The sequence below is a fragment of the Vulpes lagopus genome, chromosome X, assembly GCF_018345385.1.
Source record: "Vulpes lagopus strain Blue_001 chromosome X, ASM1834538v1, whole genome shotgun sequence".
NCBI lineage: Eukaryota > Metazoa > Chordata > Mammalia > Carnivora > Canidae > Vulpes > Vulpes lagopus.
The window spans coordinates 23,391,411-23,409,524 of NC_054848.1; positions in this window are offsets into that span (position 1 = coordinate 23,391,411).

Genomic DNA, 18,114 nt, shown 5'->3' on the forward strand with positions numbered 1-18,114 from the left:
CCTAAAGGGAGTGTGATAGCAAAATAGTAAAATCCCTGGATCTACAGCCACACAATAGTTCACACAGATAACCTGTGCACTCCTTATGGGTAATATGGACTTCAATAGAAGTCTTAAAAGACTACATTTCAATTTCCATCCACTCACTTCACAATCTAAGTTGACAACAAAATGTTATCTCTTCAAGAATATTTAGAATGTGTCCTTACATTTAACATTTGCTTTTCTTTCTTTCTTTTTTTCTTTTTTTGCTTTTCTTTCTTGCTTTTAATGTACAACCACAGAAATTGGAAGAAATCTTAAGCAGCAATGTTTTTAGTTATCAAAAAAAATGAATGGAAGGACATTTAATAACATTCATAAATTTGGGCTAAATATTAAAAGTATATGCCCTCTAAGTGAAGAAATATATGTAATGGGAAGATTAAATGAGGCTGCTTCTATTTCTTCAAGTAAAATATTAATTTTGAAATCCATTCAATTCTCAATCATATAGTATTTATTAACCATTTATGAAGCACCAGTATTGTTCATAGTACTATTCTAGTTAGATGTTTAAATTAAAGACATATAAACAATGTAAAAACTGGCAGTATTTATAATTGGTGTTCACCTAAACATCCTCCACAAATCCAAAAACCTGATGGAAATTTACAAACTGAACATGTTTACACTCTGCTGACCTCAATATTTTTCCTTCTCTGAAGTCTAAGGCACTACATACAAATTACAATCAATTGTGGAGGTCTCAATAATAAATACAGTATTTCTGCTGAAACAACAATCACAAGGATACTATACTTTATTATATTTAAATAATCCAGGATAATATACTAGACTGAGCCTAGGTGTAATTATTCCTCCATAAATATATCAACACAAGCTCATGGATTATTTTATTGGGTTATCTAGTTGTAACCCTGGAAATTAGAGAAAATGGCCCCAAAATGATCATACTCAAAGCAAATAATATTTGACGGTAAGAGAAAGAAAAGAAGAATCAATAGGTTTTGCCTTTGAAAAGCAATCCAAGTAGGGTTATCTATAGAGGTAGGGCCATGCAGAGTCCTGTTTGAAAAGTGGACTAGTTAAGTATTACAAAAGAAATTTGTGTATGTTTGCAAATTTTGCATATCTGTACACATTTGCCTATATGTCTTCCAATATGTATTTTCTAGGCTAAAAGTGACAATGTTAGTGCTATAGTGTAGAAAATAGAAGTCTACATTTCATTTAATATCAAACTTTGTAGGAGCTTATATATGGGAAAAAACATTTTACATTATTCAACCAAATTCTCCCATTTCACACATGGAAAAATTATCTTAACATTGCCCTTACCCCACAAGGGCCCATTATTTTCAGTTGTTACAGACATCTCTTAGCAGATACAAAATATGAAGATAGCAAGAGACATGAAAAATCCTAAGTCTAAATAAATACCCCTTAAAAAGTGTTTCTATGACATGAGATGTATTTTTAAAATCTCATTAAAAGTATTTCTCATTTATTTTTTTAAGATTTATTTATTTATTCATGATAGACATAGACAGAGAGAGAGAGAGGCAGAGACACAGGAAGAGGGAGAAGCAGGCTCCATGCCGGGAGCCCGACGCGGGACTCGATCCAGGAACTCCAAAATCGCGCACTGGGCCAAACGCAAGCGCTAAACCACTGAGGCACCCAGGGATCCCCTGTATTTCTCATTTATAATCAATTTAACATTATATGTGATTTAATGCTTACTATGGGCCAGGCACAGTGCTAAATTCTAGAGATTCTTTGAATAAATCCATTTCTTCCATCCTGAAGCTCATAATTTGGAAAGAAAAATAAACTTGTATCCCTCTATGATTTTTCAAAGTGTTATAAAAAGTCATATGATGTAATATTTAATTTCATGAAATATATTTGGTAATCTATTGCTTTATGATGGGCAAAAAACTTTCATATACATGTATTCATGAAATTCTCACAACTGTGTAAAGTTGGTACTATTATCATTGCAAGAATAATAATTACAGATAACCAAGAATATGATTTACGAATAGACACATACATGGGATGCCTGGGTGGCTCAGCAGTTGAGCATCTGCCTTTGGTTCAGGGCGTGATCCCAGAGTCCCAGGATCGAGTCCTGAATTGGGCTCTCTGCATAGAACCTGCTTTTCCTCCCTCTTCCTATGTCCCTGTCTCTCTCTCTCATGAATAAATAAAATCTTTTAAAAATGGATTTTTAAAAAAAGAACAGATACATACATAATTGAGAAGACCATACTCTTGTCAAGAAAATAATGTATACTAACAGAAAAAGAAGTGTTTAATTTCTAAGAGGTTTATATCATTAAAAGTTTAATTAATCTTATACCATATGAATTAGGACATTATTTTAGAAGGCTATTTTCTATTAAAACAAATCTCAACAATTATCAAGGTATTGCTATTGTGTTCTAGGAAATGGTTAGAGAATGGGGTTTTAGTCAAACTGAATTTAAAATTTAACTAAGAATCCCCTATGTGTTAAATAAAACAGCCTAAGGCAAGGACACTGATGCATAAGCTATGGGAACAGGTGGCCCAAAGCCCTCTCATGAGTGGACAATTATATTGCTTGCTTTCACAAGTTATTTCTTTTTAGAAATATAGCACTTACCAACCACAAATCTTTAATATAATGAACACAGCATCAACCACAAAGTTGAAAGAGAGGTCAGAAATCATAAAGCTTAAGTTATTGCTTCTGGCATTCTAGCAGACTAAGTAACCTGAACAAACCCTTTCAAGAAATAAAAAAAAGAAAACAAAACAAAAATGCTGGACAAAATATTTAAAAATATTTTTAACTGCATCCAAGAGTTGAAAAACTGGTAAAGAAACACTCAGAAGCCAATAAAATAAAGGTAAGCTAGAATCCAGAAGAAAAGTAAGTTGAAGGGTGGCTGTCAACTTGAACTTCAACTTTCAGATCCCCTCACAGCCCAGAGGAGAACAGGAAAATCCCAGAAGTCAACCAAATTGGAGTATCTAATAGGACATAACTCCCATGGAGAGCTATGGTCTCAACAAACTATATCTTCAAAATAAGAATATACTAGAAGCAAGTCTGCCCATTCTCTGTCTGTCTCATTGAACTTCAGTGTTGAATGCAGGGGAAGAAAAATGAATTTGTAGCCAAAATTCAGCCCTCATGTGCATTTGCAACCTGAATTGCCCTACATGAGTAGTCTGAAAAATCTCTAGCCAAGACTTTAAAGCGTCCAGAGCTGGTAAAGCCTCCTGGTAGCCTACAAAAGAAAATGAAAATAATTTTTAGATGAACTCACCTAAAACCCAGGTTTCAGAGTATTTCCAGGGGTAAACTTTCTAGAATTGTTAACTCAAATTCAAAAACCACTAAACACAAAATGAAATAAAGTATAAAGAATCCAGGAAAAAGCATCAGACAGTGGAATCAGACCTCGATACTTCATATATTTGAATTATGAGAAGGAGAACATAAAAATAATACATTTAAAAAATCAAAGTGACTAAATATGAGATAGATAAGAAAGTACTAAAATGAACAAACTGATCTAAAAGATATCTGCACTTGACGGGATGAGCACTGGGTGTTATTCTGTATGTTGGTAAATTGAACACCAATAAAAATTAATTTATTAAAAAAATAAAATATATCTGTATTGAACTTGAAGAGTTAAATAATATTGAATATTAAGGGTTCAATAGGTGAGGAAAACATGCTTGATAAAATTTAACATCAATTTTTAATTTAAAAAATTATTTCAAAAAATGTAATGAAAGGAAACCTCCCTAGTTGGATAAAAGAGAGCTCCATAAATCCTATAATAAAAATCAGAATTAATGGAAAAACATGAAGAATGCTCCCTTTAGATTCAGGAACATGATACGACTTCTATTAAACATTATACTGAAGAAGTTAAAAGGCAGATTAATCAATGAAGAAAAATAAATGATTAGAAAGGAAAAGGCAAGATTATTGTTTTTCTCTGATAACAGCACTGTGATTTTTAAAAATCATTATCTAGGGGCACCTGGGTGGCACAGTTAGGTGTCTGACTCTCAGTTTCCACTCAAGTCGTGATCTCAGGGTCCTGAGGTCAAGCCGCACATCAAGTTCTGTACTTACCTTGGAGACTGCTTGAGGTTCTCTCTCTCTCTCCCTCTGCCCCTTGCACTTGTGCTCTTGTACTCTCTGTCTCTCTAAAATAAACAATCCTTTAAAAATACAAAACTGAAATCACACCAGATTTTTAAATTACATTTAAGAAAGTTTCCTAAAAGAAAGGGAGACAGAACATGAGAGACTCCTAACCCTGGGAAATGAACTAGGGGTGGTGGAAGGGGAGGTGGGCGGGGGGTGGGGGTGACTGGATGATGGGCACTGAGGGGGGCACTTGATGGGATGAGCACTGGGTGTTATTCTATATGTTGGCAAATTGAACACCAATAAAAAATAAATTTATAAATAAAAAAAAGAAAGTTTCCTAAAAGTTGCTTGATTTTAAAAAATCAATATATAAAAATCAGGTGCATTTCTTTTTTAAAAAATTTCACTTATTAATTTGAGAGAGAGCAGACAGAGAGAGAGAGCAAGAGAGCACAAACAGGGTAGAGGGCCACAGGGAAAAGGAAAAGCAGGCTCCTCACTGAGCAGGGAACCCAATATAGGGCTTGATCCCAGGACCCTGGGATCATGACCTGAGCCAAAGGCAGACATTTAAACTACTGAGCCACTCAGGTGCCACAAATCAGTTGCATTTCTAATCAATAGCAGCAACAGAGGTAAAGTGTAACTTTTTCAATTTTCACATTTATATTCAGAGTAGAGCATACACTTCTATTCACAGTTTAGCAAATATTAACAGAGAACCACATAGCCAATGTTTAGTCACAAAGTAGAATATTGTCAGCCTTTTGGTAACCCCCTACATACTACTCCTTAATTGTAACTACTTCCTTCCCCCTAAATGTCAACACTATCCTGGTTTGGGGAATAATTCCCATATTTTTACTACTAACTTTAACATATACATAGGTATGAATGTGACTTGGTAATAATCACTTTGAAAAATAAACTAGCTTTATAAATTGCAACTGGAAATGCACATATTCTATGTTCCAACTTTTCCACTTTCAGGTAAATAATAAGTAATAAGCAAGTAAACTCTTGCTTAACTATGATATATTCATGTAAACAGTTCTTAGTAACATTGTTTTTATAGCAAAACCGGGAAACAACTCAAATGCAATAGTAAAACAGATAGCTGAAACAATGAATTACAATAAATACAATACTGTACAAATACTACAAAATTGATAAACTATAGTTACAAATTATGACGGTGAATACAAATACTAACATTTCTAGACCTCAGACACTTTGTAAAATTAAGGGTTTTCCCAGAAGAGGAATTTGTATTATCCTTTACAAGCAAACGGAAAAAAAAATCCTCTAAGAAAAAATTGTTAATACAAAAAAAATAAGATTATTCATTAAAGAATAAATCAGGATAGTGGAGCCTGGGTGGCTCAGTTGGTTAAGCGACTGACTCCTGATTTCTGGCCAGGACATGATCTAAGGGTTATAAGACCAAGCTCCATGTCGGGCTCCATGCCCAGTAGAACTTAAAGATTCCCTCTCTCCCTCTTCTCCTGCCCCTCTTCCCACTCTCCAAAAAGAAAGAAAGAAAAGAAACAAAAGAAAAGAAAAAAAGAAAAGAAAGAAAGAAAGAAAGGAAAGAAAGGAAAAGAAAAGAAAGGAAAAGAAAAGAAAAGAAAAGAAAAGAAAGAAAAGAAAAGAAAAGAAAAGAAAAGAAAAGAAAAGAAAAGAAAAGAAAAGAAAAGAAAGAAAGAAAGAAAGAAAGAAAGAAAGAAAGAAAGAAAGAAAGAAGAAAGAAAATTCAGGGTATATCATTCAGAATTTTGGTGATTTCATTTGTGTAATGTTTTACTCAATGTTTTTTTTAAATGGGATTTTTTTTTGTCTACAGACAGAGGAGGAGTCTGTAGTGCAAAGTTGTACCCATGCAGAATACTGGCCAAGGTGGGTTAAAAATGTGACTAGTTACAATATTTTACCAAGAAATATTTATCATTAGAAAACCAGGCTAGGGGGCCTAAGTGGCTCAGCATTTGGGCATCTGCCCTTGCTCACAGTGTGATCCTAGGGTCCTGGGATGGAGTATCACATAGGGCTCCCTGCAGGGAGCCTGCTTCTCCCTGTGCCTTTCTCTGCCTCTCTCTGTGTCTGTCATAAATAAATAAATAAAATCTTTTAAAAAAGAAAAGAAAAGAAAACCAGGCTGAGGAAATGTCAAGAGGGAAAATAGAAGTCCAAAGCTGAACAGAAGAAGAATGCTGAGAGGAAAGAGAGGCAGCTGATGAGTAATATCTGAAGAAGGTAATCTCAAATATACTGTATGCTTATGTCAAAATATACTAGAAGAGGAAGCTCAAAGTCTGAGTAAGTTGATCCTGTTATTTCTGTTACAAGTGCTTCCTTATATTCGCAGAATAAAACTGGACATCTTAAATGACTATGTAAGTAAAATCAACTAAATACATTTGAGAGGTTGGGGAGGGAGGATGGATTTTCACCAGCATTACAAATTGAAAATTAATTTCCAATTACTTCTCTGTTTTTGATAAACTGATTACATAATCAGTAGCAGAAGGGGAGGCACTAGAATGACACAGTAACATGGAGATTATATTTGAACATGGATCATTACAGTAAAATGTGTGTTTTCTCCTTTGTGACTTTTAATGAAACATCAACAAATGGACATGCAGGTCAATTTGATTCTGTCTACTAGGAGACAGGGATCTTTATAGCCTTATATCCTAGAGAATCTCAAATTGTGTTTCTCAGCTTCTAGCCATTGGATTACCAGGCCATACTTTCATTGCTTTGCGCCAGAACCATCTTTGCCCCTTCATACAGCAGTTAGTTTCTCTACTCTCTTCATTCTCTCTCTCATTCCTGGGCCCAGACCAAAGAGGTGGTCTTCAAGTTCACCATTCTGGACCCTTTTTGTAAACTCATGATGGTCACATTAAATGATTTAAAATCCTACACCAGGGGATCCCTGGGTGGCGCAGCGGTTTGGCGCCTGCCTTTGGCCCAGGGCGCGATCCTGGAGACCCGGGATCGAGTCCCACGTCGGGCTCCCGGTGCATGGAGCCTGCTTCTCCCTCTGCCTGTGTCTCTGCCTCTCTCTCTCTCTCTGTGACTATCATAAATAAATAAAAATTAAAAAAAAAAATAAAAAAAAAATAAAATCCTACACCAGATACTGTGATGTATCAAGTCTAATTTACTATTATCTGAGGTAGACAGTATAGGCCTGGTATTTCAACATCTTCATCTTTGCAGTAAAACACTGGAAGATAAAAGCCAAATTTTAGTCAGAAGTAATTTAATATTTAATTTCAGGAATATTGAGTTGGTTTCCCCAAAGGCAAAGACTGAGATGGGGATTCATGAGCAAGTAATTTTTGGAATAATGTTCTCAGAGGAAAGGAAGTTAAGGAAGCAGGTATAGTAGGGAAAAAAAGCAAGAATGTAGTTTAACCTAGAGTCCACATTAAGCATGAACTGTACCACAGAGTAGGTACTGCCATTTGTATGCCCATACTAGTCTGCTTCTGGGAGTATGGGTGGCTCTGAGGTTAGGGAGGTCCATTACTCCTCCAGCAAGGTAAGGCAATTCTCCAGAGAGGGGCCATAAATGTTGGCAGCCAAAACTCACAGCGGGTGAAAGATGGGAGCAACAGCCAGGAAAGAGGATCTTGATATGGTGCCAAGAAGATCTACTAGAAGCAGAAAGAAATTTTCTAGAAACACTTTCAGTGATTACTGGACCATGGAATTGGTATAATAAAAGTTGCCAAGTTTGAATTCTGTACAATATATTGCTAGATATTTCACAAGCATATTTCAATTTACTAGAACAAAAAAAGACTGTTTTTTAAGAATAACTTCAGTTTAAAATGAGATAGGATCTACACTTTTAGGGCATAACTTCTAATAAGATTTCACTTAGCAACAATATTTATAAACTGTATCACTGATGATTGTCAAATGGAAGAAGCTATACCAATATAAATTGCAACATTTTGAAATATCTGACAGAATATGGAGGATTTGGGGCATTTTAAGATCCTTATATAATTTTTGAAATATTATATTTATAAAGCACAAGTAAATCACATTTATCTGACCAAAAGAGGGGAAACTTCATAAAAAGAGATATTTCCCCAGAGAACTCTGAGTAGCAACATAAAGCTTTTCTCTCACAATAAATCTAAAGTCAACATTCATCAATGATACTAAATCAGATATAATTTTTAAAAAGACCTACTGGTAATAAGTTTTATTCTCATTTATAAGCAAAAGAGATGACTAATTACTATAATTGGTATCCATTAGCCTAAAGCCAAGCAAGATCTTAGGCTGCAGCTGAGGCTAGGATGCTTCCCAGTTTTATTACAAGGATCTTAACTCAGCAGTTTTTCCTTCCTCCTGCCTCATGTAAATGAGAGTGGCCATCTTTCCATACCACCTAATGTAAGACCGAGGAGCTTCACACGTCTGCTATTTCTGATGACACACTAACACTGCTCCATTTCACTGTGCTCATTCTCATTCACTATTGAAAACAGTAGTAATTTTATTGCAAGGGGAAAGTGGAGGGTATCAATATTTGTTGAGTATCTTTCAGAAGATAGGAAAATGTACATATGTTTTCATCAAGTCACAAATTTTGAGGGCGCCTGGGTGGCTCAGCCAGTTAAGCATCTGCCTGTGGCTCAGGTCATGATCCCAGGTCCTGGGATCGAGCCCGGCATTGGGCTCCCAGCTCAGAGAGGAGTCTGCTTCTCCTTCTCCCTCTGCCCCTCCCAATATTTGTGCGCGCTCTCTCTCTCCAATAAATAAATAAAATCTTTTTATATAAAATCTTTTTTAAAAGAGTGGTAAATTTTCACTTCCATTATCTTTTTAAATAACCATATAAACTTTATTCTCATCCTAAAGCCAAAGAAGCTCAATCTAAAAGAAACTAAATAACTTGCCAGATGTCTCACAAATAATAAATGACTGGAGAGATATTTGTGCCCAAAGATTGGACTATTAAAAAAAATCTGTGCCCTATTATACTAGTTGCTCCCAAAGTGCAGTGCCTGGACCAACAGCGTTACCTCAGAATTTGTTGGAAGTTACAAGTTTGTGTACCTTATTCCAAATCTACTAACTAGATACTGCCAGATGTAGGCCCAGAAGTCTGCATTTTAATAAGTCCTTCGGATAATTATAGTGCATCCTGAAGTGTGGGAATCTTTGTTGTACACTGTATTTCTTTTTCGTGTGTGTGAAAAGAAACAGATGATGTCTATGACCTAGCTTTATGTACTTTTTCCTATTAGAAATTCTATATCCTGTGGACCCCCAAAGATAACCCTGAACTTTGACTATAAACACTGTTGCTGTTAATAAGTTTATTCAAGGTTTTAACTTTTTCTTGATGCTGGTTAACAGGTCTATTTCCTAGATATCAACCTAAGTCCTCCATCATTACCCCACTTTTCACTTAATGCTTATTTATTCATTTATTCATCCATACACTCTTTCATGGAGCAACTATTATTTGAAAGCCTTGTATGCATCAGGTCTTGTACTAGGCAGGTTAATAGTCCCCCAAAGAGGTCCATGTTCTCATCTCCAGAAATTTTGAATATGTTGTGTTACACAACAAAGGGGAGTTAAGGTTGCAGATAGAATTAAGGTTTTGGGGATGACTGGGTGGCTCAGCGGTTGAGCGTCTGCCTTTGGCTCAGGGCATAATCCTGGAGTCCCAGGATTGAGTCCCACATTGGGCTTCCTGCATGGAGCCTGCTTCTCCCTCTGCCTATGTCTCTGCCTCTTTCTCTCTGTGTGTCTCTCATGAATAAATAAATAAAATCTTAAAGAAATAATTAAGGTTTTGAATCAGCTAGCCTTAAAATAGTGAGGTTTTCCTGGATTATTAGTACTTAAAAGATGAAATACCTAATAAGGAAAGGAAAAATAAGATAAAAACAGAGAGGGAGGCAAACCATAAGAGACTCTTAACTCTAGGAAACAAACAGGGTTGCTGAAGAGTGGGGTAGGGTGGGGTAACTGGGTGATGGGCATTAAGGAGGGCACATGATGGAACAAGCACTGGGTGTTATATTAACTGATGAATCACTAAATTCTACCCCTGAAACTAATAAAAGAGTATATGTTAACTAAATTGAATTTAAATAATTTTTAAGTGAAAAAGATCTATATGAGGAAAACTACAAAACTGCTGAACAAAATCAAAGAATAATTAAATAAATAGAGAGATATTCTGTGTTCATGTACAGGAAGACTCAATATTGTCAAGACGTCTTTTCATCCCAATTTGATCTATGGATTCAATACAATCCAAACAAAAATCCCAGAAAGTTATTTTATGGGTATCAATAAACTTATTCTAAAGTTTATATGAAGAGTAAAAGCTAAAACAATATTGACAGAGAACAAAATTGGAGGACTAATGCCACCTGGCTTCAAGACTTGATAATAAAGCTACAGTAATCAAGACAATGTAGTTTTGATGAAAGAAGAGTCAAATTAATGGGACAAAACAGAGAGCCCAGAAACAGACCCACATAAATATAGTTACCTGAAATTTAACAAAGGAGCAAAAGAAATACAATGGAGCAAAGATAAGGCTCTTCAAGAAATGGTGCTGGAACAACTGGACATTCACATGCAAAAAAACATTAATCTAGACACAGACCTTATACCTTTCACAAAAATTAACTCAAAATAGATCATAGAATTAAATGTAAATTCAAAACTATAAAATTCTTAATAACATAAGAAAAAAACTTAGAAGACTTTGGATATGGTGATGACTTTTTAGGTATAATAACAAAGATACAATCCATGAAAAAATAACTGAGAAGCTAGACTTCATTAAAATGAAAAATTCTGCTCTGTGAAAGATCACATCAAGAAGATAGGAAAACAATCCACAAATTGGGAGCAAATATTTGCAAAAGACACACCTGATAAAGGACTGTTGCCCAAAATGTACAAAGAGCTTTTAAAATTCAACGATAAGAAAACAATCTGATTTTAAAATGGGCCAAAGACCTCCAAAGACCCCTTACCAAAGAAGATATACAAATGGCAGATAAAGATATAAAAAGATACTCTACATTATATGTCATCAAGGCAACGTGACTTAACAAGACAGCATGAAGGACATATCAGAATGGCTAAAATCTGAAATACTGCTGACCTCAAATACTAATGAGGAAATGGAGTATCAGGAATTATTATACATTGCTGTTGGGAATGCAGAATAGTTCAGTTACTCTGAGAGGCGGCTTGGTAGTTTCTTACAGAATTAAACATTGTCTTACCATACAACCTACCAATTCATCCAAAGGAGGTGAAAACTTATAACTACACAAAAACCTGCATATGGGTGTTTAGAGCAGCTTCATTCATAACTGCCAAAACTTGGAAACAGCCAAGATGTTCTTCAGTAGGTGAATGAATAAACTGCAGTATGTCCAGATGATGGAATATTTTCAGTGTTAAAATAAAGGAGCTGTCTACCCATGAAAAGACATGGAGTAATGTTATATTCATATTACTGAGTAAAAGAAGCCAATCTGAGAAGACTACATACTGTATGATTTCAATTATAGGACATCCTGGAAAAGGCCAAACTATGGAGACAATAAAAAGGTCGTTGGTTGCTGGAGAGGGTGGGGAAGATAAATAGGCAGAGCACAGTGAATTTTTAGGGTGGTGAAAATACTCTGTATGATATTATTTTTTAAGATTTTATTTATTTATTCATGAGAGACGCACAGTGAGAGAGAGAGAGAGAGAAAGGCAGAGGCACATGCAGAGGGAGAAGCAGGCTCCATGCAGGCAGCCCGATGTGGGACTCCATCCCGGGACTCCAGGACCACACCCTGGGCCAAAGGCAGCTCAAACCGCTGAGCCACCCGGGCTGCCCTCTGTGTGATATTATAATACTGGGTATACATCATTATACACTTGTCCAAGCTCACTGAATATACAACACCAAGAGCCAACCCTAAGGTAAACTATGGACTTTGAGAGATTATGATGTATCAGTGTAGGTTTATCCTTAGTAAAAAAAAAAAAAAAAAAAAAGTTTACTACTCTAGTGATAAATGTAGGATGATATGATTGTGTGTGATCAGGTCATATATGGGAAATCTATGTTTTACTGAATTTTATTATAAAACTGCTCTAAAAATAATGACTTAAATAAATAAAAAGTTCTATTTAAAGAGCAACTTTAGGTCCCTTAAAAATGAGTTTCTTCCTTAGCATTTCTTTCACCAATGTGAGTGTGTGGGAAGAGAAGTTGTTTTTCTAAAGGCTTCTAAATGATAATTTTTTCTAGCTACAGATTTTGAAAAGCATTTAAAAACAGTTTCACAGTGTACTCTCCTGGATGACATCTTTCTCTTGATGTAGAGGAATGACATTTTTTTTAAATGTATTTTTTAAATAGTTGCTCTCCCAAAGGCAAAGATACCTCATTCTAATGTCTCTTCAGCCTCTTGCCTTTTTTCATCCTTCAATTTTTTCCAAGTCTTTCAACACCACTGATACCATTACCCAACATTTTATTATTTTTTCCCAACATTTTGTTAAATGGACTGGACCAAATGAAACATTTTATTCTATGTTGCCATCCATTTTGAAGTTATAAAGAAAAATATTCTAGGTACTAGAACTCAATTTCTGTATGGGTTTAATTCCATTACCCATTCTAATTAACTCAACTGTTTCCGATTTTTCTTTTTAATAAAAGAAACACAAAAAGCTCAAAAACACATGGAGGTAGAGATATTAAGATTAAAAATGGATGTGCTTAAAGGGCTCAACAATTAAAAATAAAGAAAATAAACAATGTCCTGGAGTTTTACTGCAACACTCACAGTAGCAGAAGAGAGGTGTCATATTTACTATGATCTTTCTTGGTAGTTCACCAAACAGTATAATGTAATTTGATTTTCCCAAGCCTTGTTAATAATGCAGGAACCCCATATTTGTATATAAACTTCTTCCTGGAGAGTTTAAATCTCCTCCATAACATTTTCTCTAACCATGCCAATGTTCTACTTGGAAGTCTTACTTATTTGTTTTCTTCCCAATGCTACAAGTGAGAAAATGAGTTATAAAGACTCAGAATATCTGATGACCTGAGAAATTGTTGAATCAAATCTATGATGCATCACTTAAGTTCCAAACTAATTATCCATTCAACTTTGATTCTTTGCTAGGCTAAAAGCTAAAAAAATGATTCAGACACTGTATATCAGTATCACAGAACAATGATCTCTCAGATAGGAAAACCAATGGGATAATACCCTGATTATACCACCTAGAAAAAGTTTCTAAGCTATAGCACAGGGGTGGAGAACACAAGCAGAAGAAGGTCACCCTGATTTGAGGAGTTGGAGCTAGAAACTGGGGATACCATGGCAGCTAGAGTTGTCAAGATACTATACTAGACAGGAAAGAGTTTCACCAAGAGAGACTTTAGAGACCTGCAGAAGGTCCTCAAGTCATCTTCTAACTATAGATCAACATAAATGGAATTGTCTGATGTCAGGCAAAGAACTATTTAGAGACAATTCTCCATGGGTCTCTGTATTAGTACTCCATGGATTGCATTACAGAATACCACAAAGTGGGTGATATAAACAACAGAAATTTATTTTCTCACACTTCTGGTAGCTGGAAGTCCAAGATCAAGGTGCTAACAGGGTTGGTTTCTCATAAGGCCTCTCCTGATTTGGAGATGACCTCCTCCTTCTTGTGTCCTCCCATGGTCTTTTCTCTGTGAATGTATAACTCTGCTATTTCTTCCTCTTTTTTTAAGGACATAAGTCATGTTGGATTGAGCCCTGCCCCTATGACCTCAGTTGATCTCTATTACCTCTTTAAAGGCTCTGTCTCCAAATACAGTCACATTGAGGATAAGGGTTTTGACATATAAATTTTGGGGGTTTGTAATTAAGTCCATAACAATCTCTTTCTGTACCTCTTCCAAATATATTCACTAACTGCCTCTGTTCTAGTATATAATTTCAAAGATGTTTATACAGTGAACTGTCTTACAAGATAGATATAATGTCTCCCTGTGAAGTAAAGGACAGGCATGTTTACTATCCAGTATAAAACATCTATATTCACTAGGCTTAGAGTTCCCTCCTATAATGAAACCTACTACACACACCGGAGTCACCTGGTCCTTTTCACATTGCCCTGTGAGAAGTGGGGCTCATAGAAGTTAACTCCATTCAGGACCTTACAGCTTCTGTCAACATTTATGATACTGTGGCAGCTAAGTTGTTGTCTCGCAAGTAGAACAAAAGCTCAGACTCTTCATAAAAGTCCAAAAGAACTATCCAAAAGAATTACAGCAGGTCCAGAAATAGTTCATGGTTCCATCAATCAAATGGAAAACTTTGTAAGTCACAGGGTATATGGGAGAGGACTCAGAATGACACTGATACAATAATGGAGAAAATTTACCCCTAAAGACTGCTCTAGTTCTATTTAGCAATGCTTAAAATCAAGTCTTGAGAGGAACAAAGCACTGCAAAATAATTTAACTGCAACTCAGAAGAAAGTTCAAGAATATAGGACCTAACAAGGTAAGAACTTGACATTTCTGACATTCACTAAAAATATGATTAGGCTTACAAAGAAGCAGGAAAATATATCCACAGTAAGGAGAAAAATAGATCAATTGGAACTGATCCAGAAATTACAGAAATGTTAGGATTAATAGATAAGGACTCCAAAACAGTTCTCATAACTAGTGCTATATATTCAAAAAGGTAGAAGAAAAATTCAGCATATGAAACAGAGAAAAACTGTTATAAATTAAAAAGTACACTCTGATAAAAAAATACATTGTGTAATATTAACAGAAAATTAGCCACTACAGAAGAAAAAACATTAGTGAACTTAAAGACATGCCAGTAGGAACTGTCACAAATAAAAGAGAAAAAGACTGAATAAAATGAACAGAGTATCACCGAGCTGTGAGACATATCAAGCTGTTTAATGTACATGTAAATGGAGTTCTCAAAAGTGAGGAGCGGTATGGTGAACACGGAAAAAAAATCTTTGAAGAAACAATAGCCAAAAATTTTCTAACTTTGAGGAATACTATAAATCCAAATCCACAAAGCTCAACACTCCACAGGCATGAGAAACATCAAGAAATATTTATCATGACATAATCACACTCAAATTGTGTAACTAGTTGTAAAGAGAAAAATCTTAAAAGGACCCAGAGACAAAAAAGACATTACATACGAGGGGAACAAAAGTAAGAATTACAGTAGATTTTGCCCCGGATTCAATGTAAATGAGAAGACTCTACATTGAACCCCGGATTCAATGTAAATGAGAAGACTCTACAAATAGCAGAGTTAAAACAATGCAAGGAAGGAAGGAAAAGAAGGGAAGGAAGAAAATCGTAAACCTGAATTATATACCTAGCAAAAATATATTTCAAAAACAAAATTGAAATAAAGACCTTTCATACTTACAAAAGCTGAAATAATTCCTCATCCAGACTTGCATTTAAAAGAAAAAAGTTAAAAGAATTCTTCCAGTAAGATGAAAATAATACCAGATGAAAATCTGTGGTTTTTTTTCACAAAGTAGTAAAGAACACCAGAATTGGCAAATACAAAGACTTTTAAAATTATTTTTTAACACTCTTTAAAATATAACTGTCAATTTAAAATGTAAATAATAATGCAGGGTGTTGTTTATAGCATACATAGAAATAAAATCCATAAAGACCATAACTTAAGGGCTGAGACAGGGGAAAATTGTCAGAAGGTTCTTATACCATAGATCTTATACCATATGATCAAGATCATACTATAATATTAATCTAACGATGAGGAAAAATTATAAATGTGTCCTGTAAACCCTGAAGCAATCACATAAAAAGAAGAAACATAGCTAATTAGCCAACAGGAAATAAAATAATAAAAAAAAACTATCCCCCCCCCCAAAAAAAAGGCAGAATAGGAGGAAAAAACAAATAATTGATTCATGTAGACACAAAAAGACAAATGGTAAATTTAAACCCACCCATATCAGTAATCACATTAAAGTGGTCTAAATACTGCAATAAAAGATAGAAATAGTTGGATTGAATAATGTAGAAAGGAATACTAAACAAAAGGGAAATCAAGAAACCCACTTTGAATGTGAAGATGAAGGTAGACTAAAAAGAAAATAATGACAACAGATATACATACTAACACTAATTGAAAGAAGACCAGACCAGTTATATTAATACCAGAAAAAGTAGATTTCATAACAGAATATTCTTTAGGGTGAGGCCCCTGGGGTCTCAGTTGGCTAAGTGTCTGACTCTTCTTTTAGTTAAGGTCATGATCTCAGGGTCGAGAGATCAAGCCCCATGTCAGGCTCTGTACTCAGTGTGGAGCCTGCTTAAGATTCTCTCTCCTCTCCTTTCTCCTCTCCCCTGCAAAAAAACAAAACAAAACAAAACAAAAAGAATATTCTTTACAGCAAATAAGAGGCTACTTTGAATACTGTACCTCCTGAAGAAAAACAAAATATGGTCAATTATTAACTCAAATTTGCATTCTGGTCACCATCCACCTTTTTCTTTCCTAAGCTTTATTTTCCTCAGATATGTGAGAAGATATATGGACTAGGAGATTCTTAATTCTTGAACATTATTAGAAATCTAGTTTTTATTAAGTTTTGACTACTGAAAATTATCCAACTCTTTGACAACTCATGGGTCACGCTTTTGATGATATTTATGAATGGTATATAATTCGGATGTTACAGTCATCAAGTCTCTTATAAAACTGGAATTATAAGTTTTTATATCAATATTGGTAACCACATATTTTACAAAAATTTATGAATTACTGAATAAAATAAATATCTTACAACAACTCCATGAGAGTTTTGTTGGTGGGCCCAAAAAAGTCTTCCTTGAAAGTCCAATTAAATATTTTTTAAGATTTTTTAAATTTCTACATTGGTAGGTAGACCTAGAAGGAGATGAGGCAAGCCTGTTTCAAGGCTCAGCAACTGATGGCAGGTAAAAGATGTTCCATATACCCTCAACCTGGCAGGAGAAATTGGTCAAATATATTTTAGCAGCTGCCAAAGCAAATAGAGATACGGAGGAGATAAGACAAAAGAATTTCAAATGATCCTATGGAGACTAATTAAAGAATTGTACAAGTTTAAAGCTATATATTTCTGTAAATTCCAGCCTTCTCTAAGTTCTTAATTACTCTTTTAAACTTTTAACACATCTGGGAACTGTTAATCCCATGTCCTGGTGCTCTGCCCATCTTAAAGAACTACCAAAAAGTCCAGAGGTGTCTCCTGGGGAAAAGTGAAACTCAAGTTACCAAGGCCAAGTCAATTTCTAGCTACAGAACTGATTGTTCTCAACACTGAAATATATGTCCTAATTGACTTATGGAATTGATTAGGCAGGCTAAAAGGTTTGAAGTCACAGTGACAGATTGGGTTGTGTACTGAGAAAATAATGGTCCAGGATTCAAGAGATAGGTCTTTGTTATGATAGTAACAGTATAGGAGCCCTGATAAGTTACTCAGCATCTCATGGCTCAATTTTCTCATTTACACATTGGGAAATCATTCCTACTGTGCTTATCTCAGAGACCTCATTGTGGATAAGTTATATAAATTTTATAAAGTATTTAGAAATAGTAAATAGAATGAAAAGAGAAAATGGACAATAACCAGGGAAAACTATTTTTTAAAGATTTTATTTATTTATTCATGAGAGACACACAGAGAGAGACAGAGACAGGCAGAGGGAGAAGCAGCTTCCCATGGGCAGCCTGATGCAGGACTCGATCCCAGGACCCCAGGATCATGACCTGAGCTGAGGGCAAATGCTCAACCACTGAGCCACTTGGGTATCCCAGAGAAAAATTATTTGTGAATTATTCTAAATATTTTAAAGTTTA